Below are 19012 nucleotides of genomic sequence, written 5' to 3'. Positions count from 1 at the left end.
TTAATCGATCGGTGCAGACTTCTGCTACTATGCAAATGCCATCTTCTTCGTCAACCCTTTGCATTTTGTCTGAAATCTTGAAGTACGGTGTCAGTCACTTATGTGAGAAGATCAAGGATTTTACATGTGGAAGTGGGAGTAGAGGTAATACCAACAGCCCCCTATATGAATAATACACTGTAGACTAAGATATGGCATTTATTAGTAGTACGAAAGATGGTCAAGCTTGATGGAGGATACTGTTTGGTGCCATTCGGAATGTTGAGTTTGTCTATGTCTCCTCTAGGCTATCCATAGAGATGGCTTTTGGAAAAAGATAGTTCATCTACTGTCTCATGGGTGATTATTTTAGCTCTGGTACTTGGGTCGTGTGGAAGGAATGCGGTGATTATACCGCATGTTATGTGCAACCAGTTTCCTTGTTTGAAACATGAACACAGAAGCTGGTTTATGGTAGAGGCTGTGGCACATTTATAAACCGGTCTGGCTGTGGGTTTAGAGAAATAGCTGAATACATTAATTGATATATCACTATGGCAACGTAACTGGTGGTTGCCTCTAAAAAATCAGATGATCTGCCATGGCTGTCGAGGTCAGGATTGATAGACAGGTTAGAGAAGATGGTTACAGGAGATAGGGGAAGTATCTGGAGATATCTACAGACCTGGGATGGAATACATAGCTTTTCTTTTGCATTTATTATTTTGGTGTTACCTTCTTTACAGTAACTTATTTATGGTAGTATGTATTTGACTGTTCAACCTATGTTCATGTTGATATATTTCTATATATGTTTCTTTATATATGTTCTTGTTTTACCATATATTCTCTACCTGCAACTTGAGTAGGTTGGACGATTTCATAGATGCCGAATGGCGGGTATACTAAACTGAGAAACAATATTTTGGAAAGCATGGCCATTATGACAACCCAAAGAAAGGTAAGACAGTATTTTAGGAAAGACATGTAATTAATATTTTGGGTTTTTTATTTTTACCACACTGGAGTTAGCCTCTAGCAAGACACTACTAGTGAATAAACCGATATCCAACAGCAAACAAGACTATCAAGAACTTGTGGCTGGAGAAATTTATTTAGGATTGATGTAGACAATTCTTTATTTTAATGTTGTGACGCTCAATACATTTTGAAAAGTCAATGGATGAGTGCACATGGGCATTTACACCACTTTATTCATCCTGATGAGCTGTATTATGTTCAGCTTCCATTACATGGAACACAATGCAGTTCAGGTTGCATTTAAAAAAAAGGGGTGACTGATGAGGAACTCGAGGTCCTTGCTCGGGTGGGGTACACTTCAGTGATTGCCATAATTCCGACAATGGCAATCGCGACAAAAGAGTATCGTTTAGAATAATTCCGATAAGCGGGAAATCTAGACTACAAAAGACACACAACTTCCACGACAAACCTGCTACTCTTTCCGAATGCAGAAAATCCCGGGAGTTGGAAATGACGTCAATTAAAATGACGATGGTGAGATTTCCGGTTATATAGCAGCAATGCCAGGACCCGCTGCCTCTATAATGTATAACCCTTTATCCTAATCCTAACCCTAACCCTAAACTTAAACCTTACATTAGATTATAGAGGCCGGATGTTGTGTGTCTCTTTTAAAGTAAGTCTGGATTTACTGCCTTTTGGGATTATTGTAATTGGCATTCCTTTGTGGTGATTGTGATTGTCAGAATTGTGGCAATCGCAATCAGGACTACCAACACCATTCTCACATGTCCACTCTGAAAACACAAGGCTAATATTCAATGGAGTGTAGATGTATCCTATTCAAACATTCACCCTGAGGTGCCCCTATTAGCTGTGTGAAAGGCCCTTATGATCATCACAGGGATCAGTGATCCCTTATTTAAGTCTAAGTCATCTAAGCTGCACTATTCCCCATCAATTGCAGTCACTCATGCATCATTAGAGTCAAAGGGAAACAAATTGCTATGTTTGAATTTGAACTAGGTCTACCTCATATGCAATAGAATATTCGTTCAAGCCTATCAAGCTTCCTATTATCTCCCTTGTCCCGACTTTTACACCCTACTCCCCTAGTCAATACCACCCTATTTGTGTCTCTCTCTTTCCTTGTGTTCTCCTTCTACTATTCCATCACCCTCTGTACCTCTTGGTCTGCTTCCCTAGCCCTGTTTTTTTAAGCTCAGACCTTATTCTCGCTGGTCACTACCATCCCTCTCGCTCACTGTCCTACAAATAATTTGGTCTGCATTACCATGTTACCTGTATTTTTATTCATTCAGTATTCCTGGGCTTTGTATTTTGTTCTTCATGTATCATGTTGTGTGTCATGGATCACTGCTTTCTGTATCTGTCATGTACGGCGCTGCGGACCCTTTGTGACGCCTTATTAATAAAAGATAATAATAATAATAATAATACTGGACTAGGGGCCTGATTCATTAAGGATCTTAACTTGAGAAACTTCTTATTTCAGGTTCTGGACAAAACCATGTTACAATGCAAGGGGTGCAAATTAGTATTCTGTTTTGCACATAAGATAAATACTGCCTGTTTTTTCATGTAACACACAAATACTTGATAGCTTATTTGTACACTGAAATTTAAAAGTTGATATTTGTGTGCTACATGCAAAAAACAGGCAGTATTTAACTTATGTGCAAAACAGAATACTAATTTGCACCCCTTGCATTGTAACATGGTTTTGTCCAGGAGACCGAACTAAGAAGTTTCTCAAGTTAAGATCCTTAATGAATCAGGCCCTATGAAATCAGAAATCCATGCACAGTACACTTATTTCAGGCTAGTGTTTTAGACCACTGCTTTGACTTACAGAATACACATAGAAGCTGGGTAAACTTAAATTCTGCTTATATTGTATATCAATTGCCATTGGCTAGGAACATTCACATGTCGGCAAAGTCGCCAAGAACCAAAACGGCGCATGTTTCATTCAAAATGCAGTGAAGCTTAAAAAAAGCAATAACTTTTGCACAAATCCTTTCTCAGACCTGGGAGACAATTTGCTTTATTGAGAGACATAAAAGAGTTATTGTTTTCAAACATGTTTTCAATAAAATATACCTTCAAGGCCATATTGGATGCAATTTTCACTCCAATAGATTTAACACCGGTTATAGGTGTCACGGGGATTCTAGCGATAGAGAGGTCAATGAATGTTTCTATCGGTAACTAAAAGTGACTTGAAGATGAGCTGATTGAACAAGGCTGTTGCCATGAGAATCGGAGATATTACATCAACGCCATACAAAAATGTTGAGCTTTATAAACATTGATATGAATGTAATTTGAATATCGTACTAATATATGATTTTCATGTACAGAATGCATTCGAATCGACCTACATTGACCCTTTCTTTGATGTTTGTTAAGCCAATTCATTTATTTGTGTACAATGGCTTCTGTTTTTCTAAAATAACTGCTACATCTGTCCTCATATAACACTTTAATTATAACTTTCAAAATAAATTTCAGACTCTGCCTCAAAGCATTTTAGTTAGTACAAGCTGAGCCACTCCGTGAATGTCATAGAGTCTTACAGTGAAAACTATGTTGGTGTATTACTAGAGATATTAGATTACGGAACTATAATTGCACCATCTGTCGTTTAACTACAATGCAGAAGAGGCGTCCGACAGACTTGGAAGTAAATTGGAGGTAGTTGTTGTTGTGTTGTAGGTGTAACAGCAAACGAGGAAAGGCCAATCAGACGACTGCGTCCCCATTCTTGTGCATTTCACAATGCGACAGTCATCATTTATCATTTTTTGGGCCAAGTTGTTTGAATGGCCGTGGGGATAGTTGATAATGATGACTTACCTTCAGACTGGGATACTTACCATTGTACTGGGATCCTCTGTAGTGGTAAAGATGTCACTATAGGGTTTCCGATCTTCACCTTACCCTCAGCATCCACAACCCAAGGTATTGGCCATTCTGATTGTATCACCCACTAGGATTGGTCCAATATTTTCACGTGCTAATTTCAAAGTTGCTTTTGGTTCTTTCTAAAGAGCACATGTTGATATATTTTATCTGCATTGTGTACTTGAATGTGATATTGTCACGGCGCTTACCTGTCTCAGCGCCGATCCCCCGCCCCGTACCGCCGCACTTTCGGGTAGGTCTCGGCGGAGGTCAGATGATCTCTGGGCGGGGAATTCAAATCCTACTTTAACTCTGCTCTGACACACTATCTGTGTCAGAGCAACGTGTTACCTGCATCTGGCTGCATTTCCTGTGCTCCTATCTCCCTTGTGCTTTTCCCCTGTGCTGCTACAGACTTCTGTGTACCGAACCGGCTGTATACCTGACTACTCTCCTGCATCATCCCTGGTACTGCATACTGGACAGACTTCTGTGTACTGAACCGACTGTATTCCTGACTACTCTCCTGCCTCATCCCTGGTACCGTATATTGGACTGACTCCTGTATACCGATCCGGCTGTGTCCCTGGCTACCCTCCTGCCTAAACCCTGGTACCGCGTATTGGACTGACTCCTGTGTACCGAACCGGCTGTATTCCTGACTACTCTTCTGCCTCACCCCTGGTGCTACATCGTGGACTGATTCCTGCGTACCAACCAGCTTCCGCTCCAGGCTGCTATCTTCCAGATATACGGTTAGTGAACCTGGTCATCAGTTCCCTGTAGATCTGTCCGTGTCTCTGCCTGTCCATCTCATAGAACTCTCTCCTTACGTCAGTAGGCTAACCTGGGGGCCACGACCTGCGGTTCTCCGGCAGCAAAACCCACCCTGCCTTGCGGCGGTTCTTGGAGAAGAGCGGGAGGGCCGTTAGACTCCGCGCCCCAGGAAGGCCGGCATAAGTACTGACTAAGGTAACCTGGAAACCTAACAGATATATATTGTGTGTTTTCCATCTGTGTGTCTATTATCACTGCCTCTATGTGATGTGTAACGTATTTTAAGAGCTACTATTGAGCAAAAAGCAGTACTCTATATAAACCTACAGATAAGAGCTTGCACTCTAATTCATCCACCGGCTGTCCTATGTCATCCTGCCCTGCTGATCCAGAGTAAGCAGCCACAAAGAACCAGCCACAGTCACCAGCAAAGAGGTGCTGCAGCAGCTACATACAACACCCAGTAGTAGCCTGGATGGTAGCAGTAAGACCGAATGGCAGATTAAGTCCAAGCTGTTGGATATCGTATTCCTGATGCATGCAAAAAAGAAAGATAAGGCAACCTGTGACTGTACTGGAACTCTAGAACCATGGGTTTTCCAAGCCCTTGACAGGTATGGCATTCTGGGTATTCATTTTAACAACAGCTGCTTTGACAGCCCAAGCATAAAGTATTCACAAGGTTAGTACAGTGTCCGAAAACCAGACATCTACCGGGCCACTTCTTCTCCCAGAATCCCAAAAATGAAATAAGAGCTGTGAACATTTTAAAACAAAACAATCAAATAATTTGTTTTGGGAATAGACCACGCCCCGTCACCCAAAAAAACAGAAGCCACAGAAGTCCCATACTCAATAACCCTTTTCTGTTCAGTATCACCAGCTCCCAGCCTGGCATTGGACTGTAAACTACTGCATATTGTAGTTTGCCTAAACAGCTTCTTTAACACAACCTCCGACTACGGCAATTTTACATTCAAACCCAAATGTCAGACTACGCTGTGAGCCCCTCAGGATCATGTGAGGGGGTGTAGAGGGATCAGAGACAGCGGATAAACCATTTCTCCACAAATAATATAAGACACTTGTTTTTTTGTTTTTTTAATCAATCCCCCGTTTCACAGTTTACAAGGGACCGGGAAAATTTAGTCTGATATCCAAGAAAGTGTATAATGAAGGAACCGTGTGAAAGACCCCAAAATTCAATTATAATATGGATGAAATGCTCAAGGCAATTTACAATTTACTGCATTGGATTATTTTATACACACAGTTTGTTTAAGCATATATTATATGCATGAAAAAAAACACATCTGCACAGTAAAACAAAATGTTAATTAAAAGTAAGTAAAAATCTAATTCACCCTTTCATGTGAGCAAATATGCCCAAGTAGACCCATCTACTGCATGTACAGAATTTTATAACTTGCATCACTAAAACATGTGTATTGTACTGAACACGGAGGAGCTAGGAGCCACATCTCCTCCGTCCAGGGCCATCTTAACAACATTATGGGCACCCGGGCAAAGCAGTGCACCGGGGCCCCTATATGTGTAAAAAAAAAAGTGGTATATATATATATATATATATAAAATCACTTTTTTTTTTTTTTTTAAATCCCCCTTAACTTACATTTCAATTGCCCTGTCCTCCATGCTGTGCTCGCAGTGAATGTCAGGAGTGATGACGCCATCACGGGAAAGGGGACCAGGTAGTGAGCCGGATCGTCATCTGACCTGAACGGTCAGATGACCGCAAAAGGTAATTTTTTTATTTATTTTTTATAGGAGTCCTGCCTCGGGCCCCCTTGTCCGCTGGGCCCCTGGGCAACTGCCCATCGTGCCCAGTCGGAAAGTCGTCCCTGCCTCTGTCCCCTCTTAGGATACTCTACCCTTGAGTGTGGAGGTGGGGAGATTTGATTTGAAAGGAAGGAAATCGTATATTATTAATTATTGGCATTCAGAATTTTATTGAATCTATTCAAAATTCTTTGACAGCTTCAACTTCAAAACTTTAGGTTTTGGAGAAATGATGTTGCTTCATTTTTGATACGAGAGCAATATTGGGGCATTTTGATGTCAGAGCAATTTGGATACAGTCTTCAGCGTCCAATCGATTTCTCTGCTTTGTTTTTATGTTCGTTAGAGTGGAAAATCCTTGTTCGCAAAGGTAGGTTGTTGCAAAAGGCAGCAACTTTTTGACTGCCTCCTTATGTGCAATTTTGAATGCCTTTGCAGCTATTGACATCCAAAAATATGACGGATCTGCTTTGTTTTCAAATGCAATACCTGCTTCATTATTACATCAAAGCGCAAGAAGTGCCTCTGCCAACCCTTGATGCTCTTCTGGTACAACAGCAATTTCACATTTAAAGGGGTCTACAATCCAACTGACAGCATGTGAATCGGCAGCATTACCCCCAGGAATTTCATTTTTACCCCATTTGGGGTAATTTGCCTCTGTTCCCTGACCACTAACCTAAAGGTAACGTAGACCTGATTGAAAACTTGCAGTATCGCTCAACATAGGATGTGTACAAAAAAAAGAAGAGTTTTTATCAAATAGTAGGATGAAAGACTACGTCATATACAATGACACAACATAATGTCTTATTTTCATTGTGGTAGAAATGATCTTACACCCACAGCTTGTGAACGGCTCAATCATTCCCCCTCACCGGAGTAAGCAACGATTTCCTTTCACATTCCCGACCTGATCTGCTTTCTCCAAATATGATTTGACACCCCTGCTGCCGTTATTCTAGAAAATTCCCCAGTCTGTTCGTTTCTAATTCCCCTGCCGATAACATGTGGTAGATCTTTCTACTCTTCACTTATTGACCGTCACTCAAGATCATTCATTGCTGTTTAAATAATAAAGCGTTTTAATGATAAGGAGAAAATTAGCGGCTGACTATTTATCCAAGATAGCAGTTGACATTCTTACCTTAAAAGCATAGTAAAGCATTGCAAAGAAACCCAAGAGGGTAGATACAAATACCATGAAAGCCTTTTTGTTTTTGATACAGTAAATAAAATTATTCAGGCGCTTGTAAACAAATTAAATCTTAAAATTGTGCTTATCTGAACTGATTTTCTCCCTAACAGGGATCTGCAGTCTGTCAATGAATGCAAATAATCATTAGATATGATCGCACTGTTTACAGATAATCATATAAATGTTATTTAAGTTTAGCGAAGCCACAGTCTACAGTAAAATCGTGAGGATAATCGGGCAGTCAGTTCTCCGTCAGTGCGTTTCTGACGCATTTCTCCAACCACTTTTTTCGTAATTGGTTTCATCAGAGGTGAGTTTATGTCTAACTTATGCAACTCTACCTTAAACAGAAAATTAATTTATCTTAGAAGGCAACAGAACTCAGAAGTGAATATATTGAATCCATCCTTATTTTGAAGTGACATTTTATATTTACCTACTAATCCATCAGTTTATTTATATTGATATATTACTTTTTTTTTACATAAAACTGGTGAATCTTTTCTCCACACCTTTTAAAACAACTGTGACACCAATACAAATTTCTTGCTGGTTTTAATTTCTTTTGGTTGGTTCACTTCAAACTTTGTCTTTTTGGTGACTATCCATCCCTCCAACGCACACAACATAAAACAGTTATAAGAATATTATGTAGCTTGTCTGGCTTCTCGGGTTGATAAAGATGCATAGGAAAATATCTATGTATACTGGTCGGAAGACGTACACCTTCACATAGCGGAGGAAGACATTTTTTCTGATCCAGTATTCACTCTAACACTATACCAGGGACTAGTGTTATCACTGAGACATTAGACACAAAGGGACTTAAGTAAACTTGTACGTACACCCAATTTCTTAGCATTAACGTGATTTGGTGGTGGCTAAGTGGTTAGCACTTCTCCCTTACAGCACTGGGGTCTTGAGTTCAATTCCCAACCATGGCCTTATCTGTGAGGAGTTTGTATGTTCTCCCCGTGTTTGTGTGGGTTTCCTCTGGGTGCTCCGGTTTCCTCCCACAGTCCAAAAACATACTGGTAGGTTAATTGGCTGCTAACAAATTGACCTTAGTCTGTGTGTGTATATGTTAGGAAATGTAGACTGTAAGCCCCAATGGGGCAGGGACTGATGTGAGTGAGATCTCTGTACAGCGCTGCGGAATTAGTTGCGCTATATAAATAAATGGTGATGATGATGATGATTATGATGTTATGCTAGCATGACATTTCTGCAACTTTCATTCGTCCATGATAGTGGGGTGGGGGGGGGGGGTCAGGTAAATTTAATTCAAAACTAATAGCGAATGTGGTTTTCGGTATCAAAACAAATGTTAAAAAAAAAGTTTGTTGTGCTTACGATCTGGTTGTACCTGGTATGTCTCCGAGTATGCTTTATTTTTATTTTCAGTTTTTAGAGTTCATTTTCTTACGTATTTGTCTTCAACACAACATGAGCCTTAAGTCCCTCATACCTCAACAGTTATGACGTCACCCCAGTAACCAGCAGCCCATTGGCCAATGATAATCACCTGTTCTTCGTTCAGAACAGGTGAATGTATAACGTGACCTTTAGGCAATATGTATTTTTAATGTTAAACCTCATTCCTCCCAAAAACAAATTTGGTGGTGAACTAAAGGACCACAGTGTTTAATAAGATAATTTAACAGATGTTTCTCCTGGATAATTAGCAAATACTACCGGAGCTACAGTTCTTCCAGTTGGTGGATTTCAGGGTTAGCAATTACCTGATGCCTATAGTTCTCCTGTAAAGGCTGCATACTCAGCATTGCTGAAATGTGAGCTTGCCCTAAGAGGTCTCAGAACATATTTTAGGGTTGTTTAAATGCTCAAATTACAACTTTTACATTTCCAAAACGACATTATACTGATTTTAAAATCAATATATGTTCTCCACGGCTCTTTATACAGAATAAAATAGAACTACACGTATTGATTAATACTTGGATATACTCATACCTCCCAACTTTGTAGCTATATTTGAACTCGGACTGATTGTGAAAGGAATGCGGTCATGTCATGGTGGGTGTGTGGTCATGGCATAATGGGGGTGTGGCCATGTCGTGGTGGGCGTGGTTATGGCACAATGAGGGTGTGGCCATCACCCCTTGCCCTCCCTTCAAACCGCACATTCTGCGTGTGCCAGTGTTGAGCAGCATTATATGGATGTGTATATCAATTGGCATCAAGTAACAGAGCAACTCATAGTAACCATAGTCCTATCTGCATAAATGCATATTTTAAAGTGCTCTGAAAATAAAGTTTGCTTGTAGCGTACCTGTCACAAAACAAGTTTGACATCACCATAACCAGCCTGTCCCTCGTTTCTCACAAAATGTGGAGCATAGTACTTTTGATAGCCCTGTTAATGTTCCCCAGCTCACCAGAGTAGAAATGCAGTGTTTAATTACATGTGGCTAAGGGGACATTGTAGCCATGCCTATATAGGAGACTTTTTCACTATACGTTACTCATTGTAAAATTGTATATTGTTTATTGTATATTGTTGATATCGCAGTGATGCTGGTTTACTTTGTTCTTAAATTGAAGTCCGGTGGGTTATGGGTAAGGATCAGGTGGGGTCCAGGATGCAGGTGGGGGGGCTGTAACTGCATTCCTAGATCTGGAGGTGGGGAAGGCCAATTAGTATCCATTGTCTTCCACTGGACAAGCCCAGACATTTTGGCAGGAACACAGCAGGGGAGCCACTGTGGAAGGGCAGCTCATCTCCACTCCCCCTCCAACTCCCTGGTTCAGCACCCACCAATGTTTAAGGAGAGAGCCAGGGGTTTGCCCAGGGAGGGGGAAACTCTGTGGAAATTTGACCCTAGATATAAGGAGCCACTTCGGGGGGAGGGGGGGTGTTGATTCTGAGGATTGATTCTTGGAAGGTGCAGGGTGGCTGGTGTTGAGCTTATGTTCTCTACCAGAAGACTACATCTGCTGCTGTAAGAAATCCCTTGGTTTTGGATTCTACAAGTCATTTCAGCCAGGTGACTGTTACTCCTTTCTTAAGCTAGTGGGGTAAGGGACAGATAATGTGGTAAACCTGCCTGGCATTTATTTACTGTTTGTATATAATATTGTAGTGCTTTTATTACAATAAATGTATTGTTGTACTTTATAACTGCATTTACCTGAGTGACTATAGCAGGGGTCAGAGAACTTTTTTACCTTTTACCCCCAAATATATTTGCACACGCCGACGTTACCCCCTTGATTTGAAAGGAAGGAAATCATATATTATTAATTATTGGAATTCAAAATATTATTGAATCTATTCAAAATTTATTTGAAAGTTTCAACTTCAAAACTTCAGGTTTTGGAGAAATGATGTTGCTTCATTTTTGATACGAGAGCATCAATATTGGGGCATTTTGATGTCAGAGCAAATTGGATACAGTCTTCAGCGTCCAATCGATTTCTCTGCTTTGTTTTTATGTTTGTTAGAGTGGATAATCCTTGTTTGCAAAGGTAGGTTGTTGCAAAAGGCAACTTTTTGACTGCCTCCTCATGTGCCATTTTGAATGCCTTTGCAGCTGTTGACATCCAAAAATATGACAGATCTGCTTTGTATTCAAATGCAATACGTGCTTCATTATTACATCGAAGCTCAAGAAGTGCCTCTGCGAACCCTTGAGGCTCTTCTGGTACAACAGCAATTTCACATTTAAAGGGGTCTACAATCCAACTGACAGCATGTGAATCGGCAGCATTACCCCCAGGAATTTAATTTGGGGTAATTTACCCCTGTTCCCTGACCACTGGACTATAGGAACCTTAGAAGGTACTGGGTGGCCAGCGGATGTGAAGTGGGTAGAAATGGGCCAGATAAACCCAGTATTCTCACAGTACCCATTGCCTTAACACAGTAGAGACACTGAGGCACGAGGCACTATCAGTGGAACAGGCCACCTCTTAAACGTGGGAAGTTCCGATGATACAATCTTCGAGTTTCACTTTCACTTCGCCATACCGTGTAATAGCAATCCATACGGTACTTGTAACTTTACATTCCGCCAAATCTATGAATAGAGCTGGGGCAACAATGACACTGGGACAAGTTAAAAAAATAATTCCAATGGCAAAATAAGCAATTTTTCAATCACATATTAAGGTTGATGTGGCCAAGCAGTGATCAGCCGTGGTCCAAGCAGGTCTCGGAGGCTTAGAAGCCCGTTTTATTAAGAGCCTAGACCAATCCACTTATACTCTCAGACACACCATTCCTTATGGCCATTGCCTGAGCCTGATTCAATGAGACACTGAGGAGTAAGGCACTGTTATTGCACTAGGAACCATTGCCATCTCGGAGGCATGTAACACTATCAAGTCAAGAGGCACTACCGATTCACTAGGAACCAGTGACACCAGTGAGGCACGAGGCACTATCAATTCATTAGAAAGCAGTTACTGTGTATCACTGAGTCATTAGTCAACACGTGTAGGCGACAGCTATAGTTTATAAACCAGTTATAGATTACAGTTCACGGCTTATTCAAAAGTAGTGAATAGGTTGGAACAACACACCGAATGACCCCACGGTGAGTCTCTACTTCATTCGTTAATTACCGGTGACATTTGAAGAAGGTGTTGAAGGACTGGAAATTAATTAACACAGAAGCCGAGCAGCCTGTTTATAAATAGCAGATTTTCCCTTCTCACCTTGACTAAATGTGCTGTCTCAGTGTGAGATTATGTGTTTACTTGCTGATTTTTTTTCATTAGCGGCTCATACATACAGGTTTATTTTTACATTCCTGTCTTCCGTATGACTGATCAAAGTTAAAATTCACTCTACCCGTCTTCTACTGAGATCCAGATGAAGGGAGTGAGAGGTAGTGATTCCGCACGGAGCGCACGAACAACCAAATAAGAAAGGAAATGGGAAATTCAAGTCCTCATCTACAGGTAATTGCAAATATGCAGGATCAGGGTCAATATTCATTCTATATCCTTTTGTCTATCTACAATAAACTGCATAGTGTTGATATCTCTCTTTCATGCACCCAAACCTTCTTCGTATGTTCAGATTTCTATTAGTGTGATTGAGAGCATAAAGTAACCAGAAGGACACAAAGTTTAAATTTGGCAAAAGGTCCCAGTTTTATTTAAACAGACAAATGCGGTGGCGGAGAGAGTAATGCAAGTTAGCTAACAACTAATAGCAAAACCAACAGTGAAAGGTCAGATTCCCATCACACTACTGGTCCCAGGATATAATCCTTTACGATGGGCCGGAGCTAAATCTAGCGTCAGAGTGTCTACTCCTGGACCAACAATGACATGCACATACAAAGCAGGTCAAGGGATCCTCCACACAAAAGGACCAAGGGCTAGATTTACTAAGCCGCGGGTTTGAAAAAGAGGGGATGTTTCCTATAGCAACCAATCAGATTCCAGCTTTCATTTCTTTAGTACATTGTACAAAATGACAGCTAGAATCTGATTGGTTGCTATAGGCAACATCCCCACTTTTTCAAACCCGCAGCTTAGTAAATCTAGCCCCAAGAGTCAGGTTGCTTTGAAAGGGGCAGTGATCTGCGAACATTAAAGAAATCAAAGCTTTTCCGTTATATTTTATTTTACGCAACATATTAGAAAGTATAAACTCTTAGCTGTGCTCCTTTAAATATCATGCACATAAAAAGGAATGAGAAAATATCACCGATCCACTAACCAAACTAAATATTATTCCTATTTCTAGCTACCTCTAAATTAAACTGTGTTGTTTTTTAATCCACAAGGCAAAGTCCGGAAAAACTGCGCCCACTTAATGACCGCTGTGTCTCCGACACCCGTAAGCCGAATGATTCTGGCTCCGATGCCCATCTTGTGAGTCATCTGTTGTTTTAGCAGCTTGCCTAAAATACAAGAATTGTGCTGCTGAAGATTAGCAGACGAGGAGTAAAACCAGCTTCTGCCTCGCTCCAGCCGGACAGAAAATATCCGGCTGATGTGTAAAGAACAGTCTATTAACGCCCTCTGCACAATGGACTGACTCTGCATACTTCTAACACAGATCTCAGGAAAAACGCCTGCAATCCGCTTTCAAACATCAGATTCGCCATAAAAGGTCATAAAAGCAACTTGTAGGCATAAGTATTTTCCCCACATGCTGGAAAAAAAAATGGATTTCCATTATGTTTATTATGTTCAACAAATGATTACATCTTCCTCTGTTGCAGCGTTCACTTCAGGCATAATCCATGGACACAGATTAATAAACACAGATGTCTATATTTATCCAAGTGAGGGATACAGGACAACACGTTCATTCACACGTATCAACTTGTTTTATCACAGACATAAAAACTGCAAATTATCACTCTGTATTACACAGTACTATCACCCTTAAGCCTGATAGGACTAAAAATACAGTACAATAGCCACCAAAAGGGATAATAAAAATCTACAATGTACTGGTGACATGAATATACGCAAATACACTGTAAAATATATATTTGGTGAGTGGTGATGTCACTCCTGTAAAATATTATTATAACTTATCGTCAACTTATACACAAACAGCCAATCAGAGCGGTTTTTCCGCTCTCCAGCCAATTAGAAGCCAGCCGCTCTGATTGGGCAGCACGGTGGCTAAGTGGTTAGCACTTCTGCCTCCCAGTGCTGGGGTCATGAGTTCAATTCCTGACCATGGTCTTATCTGTGTGGAGTTTGTTCTCCTTGTGTTTGCGTGGGTTTCCTCCAGGTGCTCTGGTTTCCCCCCACACTCCAAAAACATACTAGTAGGTTAATTGGCTGCTATCAAAATTGACCCTAGTCTCTCTCTCTCTGTATGTTAGGGAATTTAGACTGTAGGCTCCAATGGAGCAGGGACTGATGTGAAAGAGTTCTCTGTACAGCACTGTGGAATCTGTGGCGCTATATAAATAATGATGATGATGATTGGCTGATTGAGTATTGCCTCCTTTTCAGTGATGTTACGAGTAAGTCCTCGTCCTTCTCATTTATTTTTTTTCCAACTGGACTACTAATAACGTGGTAAGTGAGGGATTTTAGTGAGTATTTATTTCAATTAAGATATTGCAAAATTCAAAGTGTGCACATGGGTTATTTTTTACTATTAGGCTCTGGGAGCCATGGGCATGCTGGTGCTTTTAGTTCTCTGCATGCTTTCTTTGACTATCTACCCGATCTCTTGCTTTCTTTTCTGGTGTTACACCAGAGGTCAAAGTGGAAATGTAGAAGTGGCGGTATAGAAAATGTATGTGAATGGAACTTCATAGTTACAATGAAGGCAGTAGGAGAAGTAGCAGTCTGGCATACCACCGTATACCCCCCACTACCACCACTGTGTTACACTATCCATCCCATGTGGCCTGGGTTGACCTCCTGTTTTAATGGTAACTAGCTAAATTGTTTGTACTGGTTGCTTTTTTGGGGGGGGGGGGGGGGGGCAGGGGGGATTTAAAATTTAACTTATTTAATTCTTCTGTTATTGTTATATTTTTTTAATACACAGTAAAGATAGGTGTTGATGATATCATCACCCTTAGCACAAATCTCTATACCAGACCTTTGGGAGCATAACTCTCCTGCATTTGCATCCCCCACCTCTATTCCCACACTAAATTTCAACCTCTCTGAGTCCGTCCCTCCCTTCTAGACTGCACGCTCTGACTCAGCTCTCTTTACTAGTGTGATCGTTACGTAAGTATGTCATTTTGCGGGTTTTGATTAAATTGTGCAAACTTGTTGTTTGTATTTATTTCTGTCACTTACTGGTTATTTTGTCATTTTCTTGTATGTTCAAACGGCCTATGTATGGCGCTGTGGAACCCGTGTGACTCCTTATAAATAAAAGACAATAATAAGATCCTGCGAAGCAGACTACTTTAAATTTCCTGCATCTCCAGGTGGCGTATCCACAGAATACTATTAATCTTTTGTCACAATCCTAAAATGTGCTGATAGATTTAGAGTTCGGAGGGGGCACATTCTTCCGCAACCCTAAATCACAGTGCAGTAGCTGCTCGGTATTTGTGTGTTGCATGCTAAAGCGGACATTATTTTCCCACCATGTAAAAACAAAAATTGCTGCTGCACTCTTTGCTGCACAACATGGTTTATCCAGGTGAGAATTTGCAACCTTCAGTCGGGCATTTGATTATCTCTGAATTACTGTGGGTCCTGCTAATACAAAAAAAAAATGAATGTTAGATGGGTTAGCTTCAGTGATGTACCGGGAGATCATGTGATTCGAGTGTCAAGGTAGGAGGTTCTGGGCAGTGGGGAACTCCCCATTAAGTATTAGAGATGAGCCGATCGGATTCTGAAAATTCCAACAGATCCGTGATTTGGGGTTCCGAGTAGATACAAAACAAGACTCGAATCTTTGCACCAAAATCGGATCTGCAAAACATAATTTCCTGGAAAATATGGAATCAAAATGTTTGTAATACAGGAAGTGTGTCATTGCACTTCTGGTCAATGCTTTCGAAGCTGGAATGCATGCTGCCGGAGTGTACATTTGATAGTGGAGGTGCGTTATTGCACCTCCTTGGTACATGTCTTAGGTACTCATGTTGTGCCCCAGAGTTTGATATATGTGCATGGTCCCTTTAAAAAGATCTGTGCAAGCCCAGGAAGCATAGGACCCAGGAGTTTCCCTGCTCCTACTGCTCATTGGTTCTTGCAGCTGTCAGTCAAGGAGGGACAGACTGAGAGTGAGATTACAGCCAAAATCCAGTGAGATTTTAGTGTGTTTGTGTGCAAGGAACTTTTGTGGAGAGGAAAGAAGTGTGATGAGAGGTGCTGTGCAAAGAAAACTGAAACAGAAAAACAAACAAGCAACAGGCTAGTTGGAGATAACAGCAGCTGCACTGACAAGTTTTCCCTGATAGCGCAGCAGCCCAGTGTGCTGGGGTGAGTCTATACACTATACCCTAAAAGAGTGGGACTTTGTACTGTTTGAGACATAACAGTAGTGAGAAACAAGATTATAGCTCTAAGTATAATTTTTCAGACCATATGTGGAACACCTGTATTATTAATCAGAGGTAGACTGAGTCACAGAATGATAGAGTCTGTGCAACAACGTGGCACTACAACATACTTGCGCACTCTTACAGAATGTCCGGGAGACTACCGAATTTCAGGTAGGTCTCCCGGACTCCTGGGAGAGTAGGCAAGTCTCCTGCATCCTGCAAATCGGCAGCCAAAATGACTAAATGAATCACGTCATTTTTTTTTGGTGTAGAGACTGAATTATTTGTCAGAACTTTATTTGGATTTGTAGGACTACTAGACTCATTCTATATTGGAGTATCATTTAAACACAAAACAGTAACTTTGTTACGGGAACCTTGTGACTATTGGATACCGTTTAGTTCTGTGGAACTACAGATCCCAGCCAGCCCCAGAATGTTATTTGTCCTATCAAAAGATTATTATGTTACAACACTATGGCCGGCAGATAAAGAGTATTAATCTGTGCAACTATTGTGCTGATAAAAGAGCGATCAGTTATTTACAGAAACTGCTTCATTTCGTCCATTTGTTAACAGAGTTAAGACTGTTTTACTTCACCTTAATTTCAAGTAAAAGACTGAGATATTGTAGAGAACCTTATCTTTCTCTGGTGTGACCACTAAGCTATCTGTTTATTGTAGTGATTTATATTTTTTTTTATTTTATGGTCTATGCTGAATGCATTGTCTACCCATTTGTATCGAATGTATTATTTCTAAGTTGCCTTTTCCACCTCTTTGATCCAGAAATAAAAGGTTAAAGGTTCTTGCTGTTGGTTGTTGAGTTGGGAGTTAATAAGTCCTACCAGTACCAGACTTTTGATGAATCATGAGCTGCAGCTGAAGACAATCTGGGATTGCATAAGGTAACTACATAGTTTTTTAATATCTGCCTTTTCTATCATTCTATGTGGTTGTCTTGACAAAGGTTGAAATGTAGAACCTCGAAACGCCGACTTATAATGTGAGATATGGAATTAAATTAAAAGAAAATGAAAGCAGAAATGGTGATTGTATCTTTTTGTAACCTGCTCTGTCACTAATTTTAAGCAGCCAGCTCGCTGCAGACTTTGGCAGAAATTAGTAAAAAATTTGGACAGTTGTGAAGATATCATTAGAAAATAGACTGTAAATGAATGTTAATGTTATAAATCAGTGATGGCTAACACTCCAGGTGTTGTGAAACTACAAGCCCCAGCATGCTTTGCCAGTAAATAACTAGCTGATAGCTGGCAAAGCATGCTGGGGCTTGTAGTTTTACAACACCTGGAGTGTCACAGGTTAGCCATCACTGCAATAAATAGTAATATAGGAGCAAAAACAGAAATCACATAATGTTACCTTTTTTTCCAAATTTTTAATTAAAACCAGATTCAAAATCTTTCAGGATTTTTGGGCAAAACCTGTAACAAAACCAAAAGGAGAAGATGTTTTAGAACCAAAACCACATCCAACCCCAGAATATGGGGGCCAGTGCACATTTCTACTAAGTATGCATCTAGCCCCTAGAGGTTCACCTCACAATAACAACTAGCTAATAATATGCAATGCTGTAAAATAGAAAAGAATATTCAAGTTACTTTGGCGCTCTGTAATCTGTACAAAATGGTCAAAAATGGTCCTAGAACTACTAGGTGTATTATAATCCCTTTATTTTTTTTTTACAATAGGGTGTACATTATTCTCACTATAATAACCTGAATTATTACCCATCCTGTGCTATGCTGTATATTTTCTCTTTGGTGCATAGAGTATGACTTCTAATCTAGCTTTGTATATGTAAAGAAAAACCCTAGGTTCAAAAAGGGTAATGAATGTTACACAAATGCTAAGTGTACTTACTGTTTTGCAAATAAATAGAAAGACAGTGTAACAAGGAATGGCACCGATTTTTAGATTAATTATATGCATTTAATGCCCTTTCTAGGTTGACAGCACTTTAATATAACAGAAGAAAGGAAAATGGATCTAGTTACCCAGGTCGTGGCTGCTTCCACCTTCATGGGAAGGTCGCGTTTAACATTAGAATTTAAATTGAAAGCAAACAAATAATAATCTTACATTTCATTTCTCTCCAAAGCAGTTGAAAGATGGTGAATTTTTTTTACATTTAAAATATCAATAAATGTAAATATACAGCAATATGCCAGCCACGGTGTAGAATAGGAAATGTGTGACTTAGCTGTGCCAAGTAATTCTAACATGGAATGTCATATCCAGCTGGTGAGGCACTATAACTGACAGTGGGCCCTGCCAGTTACGCCAGATAATACTGGGACTTGTATTGCCCTGCTAGCTGCAGTGATGTATGAAAATAAACAATCTGCTGTGTACGGTG

The 19012-nt window shown here is 40.3% G+C and overlaps 1 long non-coding RNA gene across 1 annotated transcript; it reads left to right on the top strand.

The window, feature by feature from the left end:
* The first annotated feature begins 902 nt into the window (after positions 1-902).
* Positions 903-18665, top strand: LOC142107236 (uncharacterized). Its single transcript, XR_012679914.1, has 3 exons — positions 903-940; positions 17422-17540; positions 18602-18665. It is a non-coding gene; the product is annotated as an uncharacterized LOC142107236 (long non-coding RNA).
* Positions 18666-19012: the final 347 nt, after the last annotated feature.

This window comes from Mixophyes fleayi, chromosome 11 (genome assembly GCF_038048845.1).
Source record: "Mixophyes fleayi isolate aMixFle1 chromosome 11, aMixFle1.hap1, whole genome shotgun sequence".
Lineage (NCBI taxonomy): Eukaryota > Metazoa > Chordata > Amphibia > Anura > Limnodynastidae > Mixophyes > Mixophyes fleayi.
This window is presented reverse-complemented; position numbering and strand designations above follow the sequence as displayed.